Source organism: Triticum dicoccoides, chromosome 2B (genome assembly GCF_002162155.2).
Source record: "Triticum dicoccoides isolate Atlit2015 ecotype Zavitan chromosome 2B, WEW_v2.0, whole genome shotgun sequence".
Taxonomy (NCBI): Eukaryota; Viridiplantae; Streptophyta; class Magnoliopsida; order Poales; family Poaceae; genus Triticum; species Triticum dicoccoides.
Genome location: NC_041383.1, coordinates 530042511 through 530056767, shown reverse-complemented (window position 1 = coordinate 530056767; position 14257 = coordinate 530042511).

Genomic DNA, 14257 nt, shown 5'->3' with positions numbered 1-14257 from the left:
CTAGATTCGAATACGATTAGCCCCCAATGGTCTTGGAAGCAGGGTGCCTATGTTTGAGTTGTGCTTTGAAATAACAAACTCTCTTTGGTCCCTTCAATTTTCCTGAGAACTCAAATCTTTGTGAGAGATAAATTCTTCTTGAGCCATAATTTTAAACCGGATATTGAGAGCTTCAAAGCTTTGTGAGAGACAGATTTCTCTTGAACTGGATTTTAAACCGGATATTCTTCATTTTGAGCCGGAAATTTTCCTGAAGGCCTTTAAAGTGGCAACATTTACTGAGCCATGTCCATGGAGCCCCCGAGTCTTAAGACGACTCGAGGAGTTGGCTTGAGATTCTCCATACTTGACCATAGTATAAGATGTATATCATTGGTGTTGATAGCACAATGTGAATCCGCAGAAGGTTGAGGTGATTGCGGTGGGTTATAAATGATCTCGTATGAGCCGTGTCAGCAACTTGGCCAATGGTTCATTCCAACTGGCTGTTTGAAGTTAACCAAGCTGTAGTGGCGGCGACTTGTGCGCCTGCCCATTGAGCCATCCAGAGCAGACGGCGGCTGATAATGCATGATAATTTGCTCCAGAGTTGTTGAAAGAAAACCGGGCTACCCGAGTAGTGACTGGCTTTATGCTCAATAAACAACTCATGTAGACAACGCGTGATGTAGACCAGGCCGCGAGAGACGACCGCGGCTTCAGAGGCGGCACAGACAGATGAGTCGGTCGTGGCATTGTAAGCCGACACGGGTAGGAGAATCGGCCGCGGGGGCGGACGGGTGAGTTGTCTGCGGTATTGTAAACCGGTGCAGACGGGTGAGTCGGCCGCGGTGTTGTTGTTGTTGTTGTTGTTGTTGTTGTTGTTGTTGTTATTGTTGTTGTTGTTGTAGACTGAGCCACAGAGGCGGTAGCTTGCACACACATTTGTTGAACAATGTGGTATGGTCGGATGCTGGCACTTGATAATATTGGCGGGAGCTTTATATCCGTGACATAATGATCATTTTTGCAGTGAATAAGTGTCATGCATAGAAAACATCACGAGCCAAAGCAATTGTTCTCGGATAAATTAATATGTACTTTGCTTCTGGTCTTTGGGATTTAATACAACACTTTGACTTCCATCAGCCTGTTGTAAACATAATAGTAGTACTTGCCCACTAGGAATCATTATGCACGCATGCACTGCTTCATTATCCTCTGGTTGAAAACCCGTGAAATATTCTTCTGAATGTACGCCCTCATGTGTTTGAAAACTCTGCGTCACAACTGAGCACTGAAATCTTCTCTTCATAAGGAGGCAACAATATATGCAGTGGTAAAAAATCTGTGTTTCAAGGGCTAGCTCCAGGGGTATGGATGTTAACTCTGGATGCCCCTTCAGCTCCGTGCTTCCAAACACAAGCATCATCTTCTTTGAATCAGAGACTCTGATCCATAGTTGCCATGTTTTCGGTACGGTGGGAACGAGGAACGGGAACGAGGGACGAGAGTCGGTGGCTGAAAAAATAGGGTACAACAAGGGTATACATCTCTCGAACGATTTTTTTATAGCGGGGACGCGATCCAATCCGTTTGGGTACGATGAATCCGATACGGTACCATGGTCGAGGAACGCAGTTCCTGAATAACAACGACTCCCTGATGTTCAGCATTCCTTGCTGTTAATGGATCCCTTGCAATTAATGGACTGGAGGAAGAATGAGGAGTCCTTGAGAAAAGAAACGACGGCGTGAGTAAATTATGCCTTGCGTTTTGGCTGTTGGATCCTCGAACCTGAATCGAGGAGTAGGCTGCGGGGACGCCGAATCTTCATCGAATCGTACCGAATCCGACCTTGTTCCCGAATCCGATTCCAGGTCGATGAATCGGGATCGAGGGACGGCCTACCGTTCCCCGTTTCCGGCTACTATGCTCTGATCAGCTTGTTCTCTCCTCCATTTAGTGATCAGACAAACACTTGATGGCTTGCCACTGACCTGTAGGTAGGGCCTTGGTGGAGGCGGTGCTGCTCGTAATGAGGTGGCTCAAAAAATTTGCAGGCGGCGACTTGGAATGGCAGACGCTTGGCGGCCTCCAGGCGCCGGCTGTCTCCGTAGCGGCAGCAAGGGGGCGCGCGTAGATGGAGTATATGCGAGGCGGCTTGCACCAGGGCGACTCGATGCTGGAAGCAGTCGGCAGCAGTGGCGCCGGGCCAGCGCCAGCGAGGCTGCGGAAATAGCGATGGATCGAGGCGTGCCGCGGGCAGTTCAAAACAGAGATCAGGAGGCAGAACTCGACGGGGGCGGCTTTGGCGTGGGAAGACCAGTGGTGGCGTTCAAGGCGATGCTGGCTTGGCGTAGAGGCAGTCGGCGGCATCCAGTGACTCAGTGTGCGTCAGCTAAGGCGGCCCGCGGCCGCGAGACCCAGCAGGGGGACCGCAACGTGGCAAAGCCAGCGGGTGGCTCAACCCGGCAAGGAGGCGACTCAGCCGGCGCCGACCCAGAACTCGAGGCGGAGGCAGAGCCCGGCGAGTGGGCGGCAGATTAGCAGAGGCCGGTGGAAGCGGTGGCTCGGGGCAAGCGGTTCCAAGGTAGACGAAGGCGGCGGCTCACGGGCGGTGGCTTGACGGACACAAGCCGGAGGTGCGGGGCGGCTCTCTGTGGGGGGCAAGAGCAGACACTGGTTTGATCACTCGTCGACGTGTTTGCTGTCGTCTTTTGTAAATCAGGTGGAGCTGCTCTCCTTCTTTGTAATCGAACTCAGCCTTGTCAACTACAAGACGCTCCAGTTCCAGCCATTGGTACTGGCGGCGGCGGTCGTTTACACTAAGGGATGCACGCTCGATGGGTGCGTGTCTTTCAATGAATAATCCCAGGTGGACAGCGATGCAAAGTCGAACCAACAAGCGGGCGGCTCACGGCACAGGAGCGAAGTGGAAGCGTGGCTCGAGGCCGGCCACAACTTTTGGAAGCAGTACGGGTCACAGCGCGTGTCGGCTCAAGCAGAGGTGGCCAAGTGCGGCTGAGCCGACGACGGGTTTGAAAAGCGCCGGTGCAGCGAGGGCCGCGGCCGAATGACAGTTGGAGGCCCGTCCGGCGAGAGCGGCTCAGAGACGGAAAATTGTGTCTGGATTGACCAAGGTTTGTAAGACGTGCGGTGACAGCTTACCTCTAATCGATCTCTTCTTCCTGGGTATTCATGTGTTAAACTCACGTAGTAGCTTTTCCTTCCTCATTGATTCCTTGTAGGCATGTAGTAACCAGAGTTGAAAAAAAGGAAAAACCAATTTGGCTTCAGGTGACGGTCTCGGCGACTCCTGTACGCGGCTACGGCGGCTCAGCCAATCCGCCAAAAGCAACCGTAATTTGATGACTTCTATACGTACAGACGGAACCTCCTTTGCACTTGGCCTCTCGCGGCGTGTAGAAAAAAGTGATCCGGCCACGGCGGATCGTCTGTTTGCACACGACGGCGTGCACACAAGCAATCCAAATTTCTTAGACCTCATTGATTACAAACTTAAAGCTGACGCAGATCTTCATCTGGAAAATCATGAACTTCTCGCCCCTGAGAAAGATCCCTCCAAGAACTCAACACCACCGTGCGCGAGCCCCACGGTGGGTGCCAACTGTCATGGAATTGTCACGGCAGATGTCCTAGTGTGAGCACTTAGTCGTGAGGCCAACGCATCTATGTGGTGGCTTGAGAAGGGCTGACCGGAACGAGAGACGCAACACACAAGACAAGGATTTAGACAACTTCGTGCCCCGGGAAACATCATCCGGTAATATCCCTACATATTGTTTGTGGCTAGGTCTCATTATGCTCATGAGGGAGACGCCGCATAACCGGCTCTCCTCTAGTTGTGTCTAGCCTTAATGGTTATCTTTTGCTCCCCCTCTTGGGGTGCCCCGCCCCTCCTTATATAAGTTGAAGGGGCGGGTTACATGCAGGGTCCTAGAATGATTAGGACTAGTCTATCTTCTCTTACAAGTTGAATACAAGTCTGGGTCTTGCTTCCTTGTAAAGGAAATATTCGTCATGCCTTTCCTCTTAAGTCGGTCCATCATAACGTGAGTCGGTCTTCTAGGCCTTGGGCCTTGTTGTCCATCTGACCCGCCCGCCAGGTTACTAATGAGTCGCCAAGATCGGGCGGGTTACCTTTGAATCTCCAAGCTCCGGGCGGGTCACTAGTGAGTCGCCACGCTCCAGCCGGGTTATGCATCCGCCGGTTACACCGCGGGGTATATCCCCAACAGTGTGTACTTGCAAACTCTACGCACTCCACAAAAGTTGACCTGCTTATAAGAGACATTTTCATCATGACTAGTGCAATCATCATTAGTACTATGAATATTCAAAGAGTTCATACTAACAACATTGCAATCATGCTCATCTTTCAAAGATTTAGTGACAAACATTATAATGCATTCTTCTTCTAACACTTTGGCACAATTATCGGAATCCTTATTTTCACGAAAGACATTAAAAAGATGAAGCATATGAGGCACTCTCAATTCCATTTTTTTGTAGTTTTCTTTTATAGACTAAATTAGTGATAAAACAAGAAACTAAAAGATTCGATTGCAAGATCTAAAGATATACATTCAAGCACTCACCTCCCCGGCACCGGCGCCAGAAAAGAGCTGTCTACTACACAACATTCTTCTTGTAGATGTTGTTGGGCCTCCAAGTGCAGAGGTTTGTAGGACAGTAGAAAATTTCCCTCAAGTGGATGACCTAAGGTTTATCAATCCGTGGGAGGTGTAGGATAAAGATGGTCTCTCTCAAACAACCCTGCAACCAAATAACAAAGAGTCTCTTGTGTCCCCAACACACCCAATACAATGGTAAATTGTATAGGTGCACTAGTTCGGCGAAAAGATGGTGATACAAGTGCAATATGGATGGTAGATATTGATAGGTCCATTTTGCATCATGCTTTTATATCGATATTTATTGCATTATGGGCTGTTATTACACGCTATGTTCCAATACTTATGGCTATTCTCTCTTGTTTTACAAGGTTTATCATGAAGAGGGAGAATGGCGACAGCTGGGATTCTGGCTAGAAAAGGAGCAAATATTGGAAACCTATTCTGCACAGCTCCAAAAGTCCTAAAACTCCACGAAAGTCATTTTTGGAATTAATAAGAATTATTGAGCGAAGAAAGTACCGGAGGGGGCCCACACCCTGGCCACGAGGGTGGGGGCGCGCCCACCCCTACTGGGCGCGCTCCCTGCCTCGTGGGCCCACTGGTGGCCCTCCGGTGCCCATCTTCTGTTATATGAAGTCTTCTACCCTAGAAAAATCATAAGCAAGCTTATGGGACGAAACTCCGCCGCCACGAGGCGGAACCAATCTAGGGCTCCGGCGGAGCTGTTCTGCTGGGGAAACTTCCCTCCGGGAGGGGGGAAATCATCACCGACGATCCTCTCATCAGGAGGGGGTCAATCTCCATCAACATCTTCACCAGCACCATCTCCTCTCAAACCCTAGTTCATCTCTTGTATCCAATCTTGTATCAAAACCACAAATTGGTACCTGTGGGTTGCTAGTAGTGTTGATTGCTCCTTGTAGTTGATGCTAGTTGGTTTATTTGGTGGAAGATCATATCTTCAGATCCTCAATGCATATTAATACTCCTCTGATCATGAACATGAATATGCTTTATGAGTAGTTACATTTGTTCCTGAGGACATGAGTGAAGTCTTGCTATTAGTAGTCATGTGAATTTGGTACTCATTCGATATTTTGATGAGATGTATGTTGTCTCTCCTCTAGTGGTGTTATGTGAATGTCGACTACATGACACTTCACCATTATTTGGGCCTAGAGGAAGGCATTGGGAAGTAATAAGTAGATGATGGGTTGCTAGAGTGACAGAAGCTTAAACCCTAGTTTATGCGTTGCTTCGTAAGGGGCTGATTTGGATCCATATGTCTCATGCTGTGGTTAGGTTTACCTTAATACTTCTTTTGTAGTTCTGGATACTGGCAATAGGGGTTAATCATAAGTGGGATGCTTGTCCAAGAAAGGGCAGTACCGAAGCACCGGTCCACCCGCATATCAAATTATCAAAGTAACGAACGCGAATCATATGAGCGTGATGAAAACTAGCTTGACGATAATTCCCATGTGTCCTCTGGAGCGCTTTTCTCATTATAAGAAATTGTCCAGGCTTGTCCTTTTCTACAAAAAGGATTGGGCCACCTTGCTGCACTTTATTTACTTTCATTGCTTGTTACCCGTTAGAAATTATCTCATCACAAAACTATCTGTTACCTACAATTTCAGTGCTTGCATAGAATACCTTACTGAAAACCGCTTGTCATTTCCTTCTGCTCCTCGTTGGGTTCGACACTCTTACTTATCGAAAGGACTACAATAGATCCCCTATACTTGTGGGTCATCAAGACTCTTTTCTGGCGCCGTTGCCGGGGAGTGAAGCGCCTTTGGTGAGTGGAACTTGATAAGGAAACATTTATATAGTGTGCTGAAATTTACTGTCACTTGTTACTATGGAAATTAATCCTTTGAGGGGCTTGTTCGGGGCATCTTCGCCCCGACCAGTAGAGCAAAGAGTTGCTCCTCAACCTACTGAACCTACAGAAAATGTTTACTTTGAAATTCCTTCGAGTATGATAGAGAAACTACTAGCTAATCCCTTTGGAGGAGATGGAACATTGCATCCCGATTTACACCTTATCTATGTGGATGAAGTTTGTGGATTATTTAAGCTTGCAGGTATTCCCGATGATGTTTTTAAGAGGAAGGTCTTCCCTTTATCTTTGAAGGGGGACGCATTGACATGGTATGGTCTATGTGATGATACGGGATCTTGGGACTATAAATGATTGCAATTGGAATTTCACCAGAAGTTCTATCCTATGCATCTTGTTCATCGTGATCGTAATTACATATATAATTTCTGGCCTCACGAAGGAGAAAGCATCGCTCAAGCTTGGGGGAGGCGTAAGTCAATGTTATATTCATGCCCCAATCATGAGCTCTCAAGAGAAATGGTTATTCAAAAAAATTATGCTCGGCTTTCTCTCAATGATCGCACCTTGCTCGATACTTCCTGTGCTGGTTATTATATGCTGAAGACTATTGAATTCAAGTGGGACCTATTGGAAAGAGTTAAATGCAACTCTGAAGATTGGGGTTCCAACGATGGTAAGGAGTCAGGTATGACACCTAAGTTTGATCGTGTTAAGTCTTTTATAGATACCGATGCTTTTCGTGCATTTAGCACTAAATATGGACTTGACTCTGAGATAGTAGCTTCTTTCTGTGAATCTTTTGCTACTCACGTTGATCTCCCTAAGGAGAAGTGGTTTAAATATAACCCGCCCACTGAAGTAAAAGTAGTTGCACCAATTACAGTTGAAGAAAAGACTATCACTTATAATGATCCTATTGTTCCTACTACTTATGTTGAGAAACCACCTTTCCCTGTTAGGATAAAGGATCATGCTAAAACTTCAACTGCTATTTGTAAGAGTAATAGTAGAACATATACACCCCCTGAGCAAATTAAAGTTGAACCTAGTATTGCTATGGTTAAAGATCTCTTGGCTGATAATATTGATGGGCATGTTATTTACTTCTGTGAGGATGCTGCTAATATTGCTAAACTCGATGCTAAGATACATAGACCTGTTGTAGGCATGCTTGTTATTTCTGTTAAAATAGGAGATCATTGTTATCATGGCTTATGTGATATGGGTGCTAGTGCTAGTGCAATACCTATTTCCTTATATGAAGAAATTATGCATGATATTGCACCTGCTGAGTTAAAAGATATTGATGTTACAATTAAGCTTGCCAATAGAGATACTATTTCACCAGTTGGGATTGTTAGAGATGTTGAAATCTTGTGTGGGAAAGTTAAATACCCTGCTGATTTTCTTGTTCTTGGTTCCCCACAAGATAGCTTTTTCTCATCATATTTGGTAGACCCTTCTTGAATACTGTTAATGGTAGGATAGATTGCAAAAAGGATGTTGTTACGATTGGCTTAGGAGATATGTCTCATGAGTTTAATTTTGCTAAATTTCGTAGACAACCCCATGATAAAGAATTGCCTAGTAAAGATGAAATTATTGGTCTTGCTTCTATTGCCTTGCCTCCTACTGATCATTGAGAACAATATTTGCTAGACCACGAAAATGATATGTTTATGAATGAAAGAAGGGAGATAGATGAAGTATTCTTTCAATAGGGTCCTATTCTGAAACAAAACTTTCCTGTTGAAATCCTAGGGGATCCTCCTCCACCCAAGGGTAATCCCGTGTTTGAGCTTAAACCATTACCTGATACTCTTAAATATGCTTATCTTGATGAAAATAAGATATGTCCTGTTATTGTTAGTACTAACCTTTCAGAGCAGGAAGAGGAAAGATTATTGAAAATTTTGAAGAAGCACCATTCTGCTATTGGATATACTCTTGATGATCTTAAGGGCATTAGTCCCACTTTATGCCAACACAAAATCAAATTGGATGAAGATGCCAAACCAGTTAGAGATCATCAACGACGGTTAAATCCTAAGATGAAGGAAGTGGTAAGAAAGGAGATACTAAAGCTCCTTGAGTCAGGTATAATTTATCCCGTTGCTGATAGTGATTGGGTAAGTCCTGTCCATTGCGTCCCTAAGAAGGGAGATATTACAGTTGTTCCTAATGATAAAGATGAATTGATTCCGCAAAGAATTATTACAGGTTATAGGATGGTAATTGATTTCCATAAATTAAGTAAAGCTACTAAGAAAGATCATTAGCCTTTACCTTTTATTGATCAAATGCTAGAAAGACTATCCAAACATACACATTTCTGCTTTCTAGACGGTTATTCTGGTTTCTCTCAAATACCTGTGTCGGCGGACGATCAATCAAAGACTACATTTACTTGCCCTTTCAGTACTTTTGCTTATAGACGTATGCCTTTTGGTTTATGTAATGCACTTGCTACCTTTCAAAGATGCATGATGGCTATATTCTCTGACTTTTGTGAAAAGATTTGTGAGGTATTCATGGATGATATCTCCGTTTATGGATCCTCTTTTGATGATTGCTTGAGCAACCTTGATCGAGTTTTGCAGAGATGTGAAGACACTAGTCTCGTCTTGAATTGGGAGAAGTGCCACATTATGGTTAATGAAGGCATTGTCTTGGGGCATAAAATTTCTGAAAGAGGTATTAAAGTTGATAAGGCTAAGGTTGATGCTATCGAAAAGATGCCATGTCCCAAGGACATTAAAGGTATACGAAGTTTCCTAGGTCATGCCGGTTCTTATAGGAGGTTCATTAAGGACTTTTCTAAAATCTCTAGGCCTCTGACTAATCTATTACAAAAAGATATTCCTTTTGTCTTCGATGATGATTGTGTAGAAGCATTTGAAATACTTAAGAAAGCTTTGATCTCTGCACCTATTGTTCAGCCACCTGATTGGAATTTACCCTTTGAAATTATGTGTGATGCTAGCGATTATGCCGTAGATGTTGTTCTAGGGAAAAGAGTTGATAAGAAATTAAATGTTATCCAGTATGCTAGTAAAACTCTTGACACTGCCCAGAGAAATTATGCTACCACTGAAAAAGAGTTCTTAGCAGTTGTATTTGCTTGTGATAAGTTCAGACCTTATATTGTTGATTCTAAAGTAACTATACACACTGATCATGCTGCTATTAAATATCTTATGGAAAAGAAAGATGCTAAGCCTAGACTTATTAGATGGGTTCTCTTGCTCCAAGAATTTGATTTGCATGTTATTGATAGAAAGGGAGATGAGAACCCCGTTGCAGACAACTTGTCTAGGTTAGAGAATGTTCTTGATGACCCACTACCTATTGATGATTGCTTTCCTGATGAACAATTAGCGGTCATAAATGCTTCTCGTACTGCTCCATGGTATGCTGATTATGCTAATTATATTGTTGCTAAATTTATACCACCTAGTTTCACATACCAGCAAAAGAAAAAGTTCTTTTATGATTTAAGACATTACTTCTGGGATGACCCACACCTTTATAAAGAAGGAGTAGATGGTGTTATTAGATGTTGTGTACCTGAGCATGAACAGGAACAGATCCTATGCAAGTGTCACTCCGAACCATATGGAGGACACCACACTGGAGATAGAACTGCACATAAGGTATTGCAATCCGGTTTTTATTGGCCAACTCTCTTCAAAGATGCCCGTAAGTTTGTCTTGTCTTGCAATGAATGTCAAAGAATTGGTAATATTAGTAGACGTCAAGAAATGCCTATGAATTATTCTCTTGTTATTGAACCATTTGATGTTTGGGGCTTTGATTATATGGGACCTTTTCCTGCCTCCAATGGATATACACATATTTTAGTTGCTGTTGATTACGTTACTAAGTGGTTAGAAGCTATTCCAACTAGTAGCGTTGATCATAACACCTCTATTAAGATGCTTAAAGAAGTTATTTTTCCGAGGTCTGGAGTCCCTAGATACTTAATGACTGATGGTGGTTCACATTTTATTCATGGTGCTTTTCATAAAATGCTTGCTAAGTATGATGTTATTCATAGAATTGCATCTCCATATCACCCTCAGTCTAGTGGTCAAGTAGAACTTAGCAATAGAGATCTTAAATTAATTTTGCAAAAGACTGTTAACAGATCTAGAAAGAATTGGTCCAAGAAACTTGATGATGCATTATGGGCCTATATAACTGCATATAAGAATCCTATGGGTATGTCTCCGTATAAGATGGTTTATGGAAAGGCATGTCACTTACCTCTCGAACTTGAACATAAGGCATATTGGGCTATTAAAGAGCTCAACTATGATTTCAAACTTGCCAGTGAGAAGAGGTTATTTGACATTAGCTCACTTGATGAATGGAGAACCCAGGCTTATGAGAATGCCAAGCTGTTTAAAGAAAAAGTTAAAAGATGGCATGACAAAAGGATACCAAAGCGTGAGTTTAACGTAGGTGATTATGTGTTGCTATTCAACTCTCGTTTAAGATTTTTTGCAGGAAAACTTCTCTCTAAATGGGAAGGTCCTTATGTTATCGAGGAAGTCTATCATTCCGGTGCCATAAAAATCAACAACTTCGAAGGCACAAGTCCGAGGGTGGTGAACGGTCAAAGAATCAAACATTATATCTCAGGTAACCCTATAAATGTTGAAACTAATATTATTGAAACCGTGACCCCGGAGGAATACATAAGAGACACATTCCAGAATGTTTCAGACTCCAAAAAGGAATAGGTATGTGGTACGGTAAGTAAACCGACTCCAAAACAATTCCAATAGTATTTTTTCTCCGTTTTGGAATATTTAAGAAAACAGGAAAATAAGAAGTAGTCCGGGAAGGGCACAAGGCCTCCACGAGGGTGGAGGGCGCGCCTACCCATACTGGGTGCGCCCCCTGCCTCGTGGGCACCTCGTGTGCCCTCCGGACTCCATTTTCTTGCACGATACTTCTTTTGGTCAGTAAAAATTCATTATATAATCTCCCAAAGGTTTTGACCATCGTACCACGCAAAAATCTTCTGTCTTTGTTTCGAGCTGTTTTTCTGACAGATCTAGAGCATCATGATGTCACCCTCCTCCAACAATGAAGACAAGGATGCTTGGCTATTGAAGATAGAGATGAAAACATCCCTCAACCTCTACCTAACCTCTTTACCCCAACTGAGATTGAAGCTTTCAAGATGATTGAGTTAGCTCGCATACAAAACAAGTATCTCACACAGGAAAATATTTTGTTGAAGGATCATATCATCGCACTCAAGGGCATTATCCGTAAGTTGGAGGAGCTTTTACACTCGATGTGCAATTATCCACCATCATCATCACCACCTTCATCACCTCCGAGGACATAATCACATGGGTATGAGCACTCCCCTTGGCAACTGCCAAGCTTGAGGGAGGTGCCCCGGTATCATATCACCATCACACTCCTATCTTTACCGTTTTACTTAGTCCGATCCTTTTAGTTATATCTTGATCTAGTAGAATAAAGTTTTGGTATGATTTAGTTTTGAGTTTTGCTTTGTGATCCCTCTATGTAATCGAGTCCGTGAGCTATATAATAAAGATTAGTGTTGAGTCAAGGGCTTGACTATCCTGTTATGATCTTGAGTGCATAAAATAATAAAAGAAATAAAAGAGTTCATATTGATCTTATGGATAGTGATGACTTCACATATAAAGAGTATGATACATGAAAGTTGTTGAGAGTTGACAAACATAGTTTTGGTCATCGTTGCAATTAATAGGAAGTAATAAAGAAAGAGAGGTTTTCACATATAAATATACTATCTTGGACATCTTTTATGATTGTGAGCACTCATTAAAGTATGACATGCTAAGCAGTTCATGTTGGACAAGGAAGACAACGTAATGGTTTATGTTTTCTAACATCTCAGTTAAAGTATATTGTCATGGATCATTCAAACATGTTGAGCTTGCCTTTCCCCCTCATGCTAGCCAAATTCCTTGCACCAAGTAGAGATACTACTTGTGCTTCCAAATATCCTTAAACCCAGTTTTGCCATGAGAGTCCACCATACCTACCTATGGATTGAGTAAGATCCTTCAAGTAAGTTGTCATGTTGCAAGCAATAAAAAATGCTCTCTAAATATGTATGACTTATTAGTGCGGAGAAAATAAGCTTTATACGATCGTGTGATATGGAAGTAATAAAAGGGACGGACTGCATAATAAATGTTCATATCACAAGTGGCAATATAAAGTGACGTTCTTTTGCATTAAGATTTCGTGCACCCAACCATAAAAGCACATGGCAACCTCTGCTTCCCTCTGTGAAGGGCCTATCTTTTACTTTATGTCTTTTACATTATGCAAGAGTCAAGGTGATCTTCACCTTTCCCTTTTACATTTTATCCTTTGGCAAGCACCTCATGTTGGAAAGATCTTGATATATATATATATATATATATATATATATATATATATATATATATATATCCAATTGGATGTAAGTTAGCATGAACTATTATTGTTGACATTACCCTTGAGGTAAGACGTTGGGAGCCAACACTATAAGCCCCTATCTTTCTCTGTGTCCGGTTAAAACTCCATAACCATAAGTATTGCGTGAGTGTTAGCAATTGTAGAAGACTATATGATAGTTGAGTATGTGGACGTGCTGAAAAGCTCTATTCTTGACTCTTTCTGATGTTACGATAAATTGCAATTGCTTCAATGACTGAGATTATAGTTTGTTAGTTCTTAATGAAGTTTCTGAACCATACTTGACATTGTGAATAGATTGTTACTTGAGCATAAGAAATCATATGACAACATCTATATATGTTGCTGTTATAAGAATGATCATGATGCCCTCATGTCTGTATTTTATTTTTATCGACACCTCTATCTCTAAACATGTGGACATATTTTTTGATATCGGCTTCCGCTTAAGGGCAAGCGAGGTCTAAGCTTGGGGGAGTTGATACGTCCATTTCACATCATGCTTTTATATTGATATTTATTGCATTATGGGCTGTTATTACACATTATGTTACAATACTGATGGCTATTCTCTCTTTTTTTACAAGGTTTATCATGAAGAGGGAGAATGCCGGCAGCTGGGATTCTGGCTGGAAAAGGAGCAAATATTGGAAATCTATTCTGCAGAGCTCCAAAAGTCCTGAAACTCCACGAAAGTCATTTTTGGAATTAATAAGAATTATTGAGCAAAGAAAGTACCAGAGGGGGCCCACACCCTGGCCACGAGGGTGGGGGCGCGCCCACCCCTACTGGGCGCGCCCCCTACCTCGTGGGCCCCCTGGTGGCCCTCCGGTGCCCATCTTCTGCTATATGAAGTCTTCTACCCTGGAAAAAATCATAAGCAAGCTTACGGGACGAAACTCCGCCGCCATGAGGAAGAACCTTGGCGGAACCAATCTAGGGCTCCAGCGGACCTGTTCTGCCAGGGAAACTTCCCTCTGGGAGGGGGAAATCATCACCATCGTCATCACCAAAGATCCTATCATCGGGAGGGGGTCAATCTCCATCAACATCTTCACCAGCACCATCTCCTCTCAAACCCTAGTTCATCTCTTGTATCCAATCTTCTATCAAAACCACAAATTGGTACATGTGCATTGCTAGTAGTGTTGATTACTCCTTGTAGTTGATGCTAGTTGGTTTATTTGGTGGAAGATCATATGTTCGGATCTTTAATGCATATTAATACTCCTCTGATCATGAACATGAATATGCTTTGTGAGTAGTTACATTTTTTCCTGAGGACATGGGT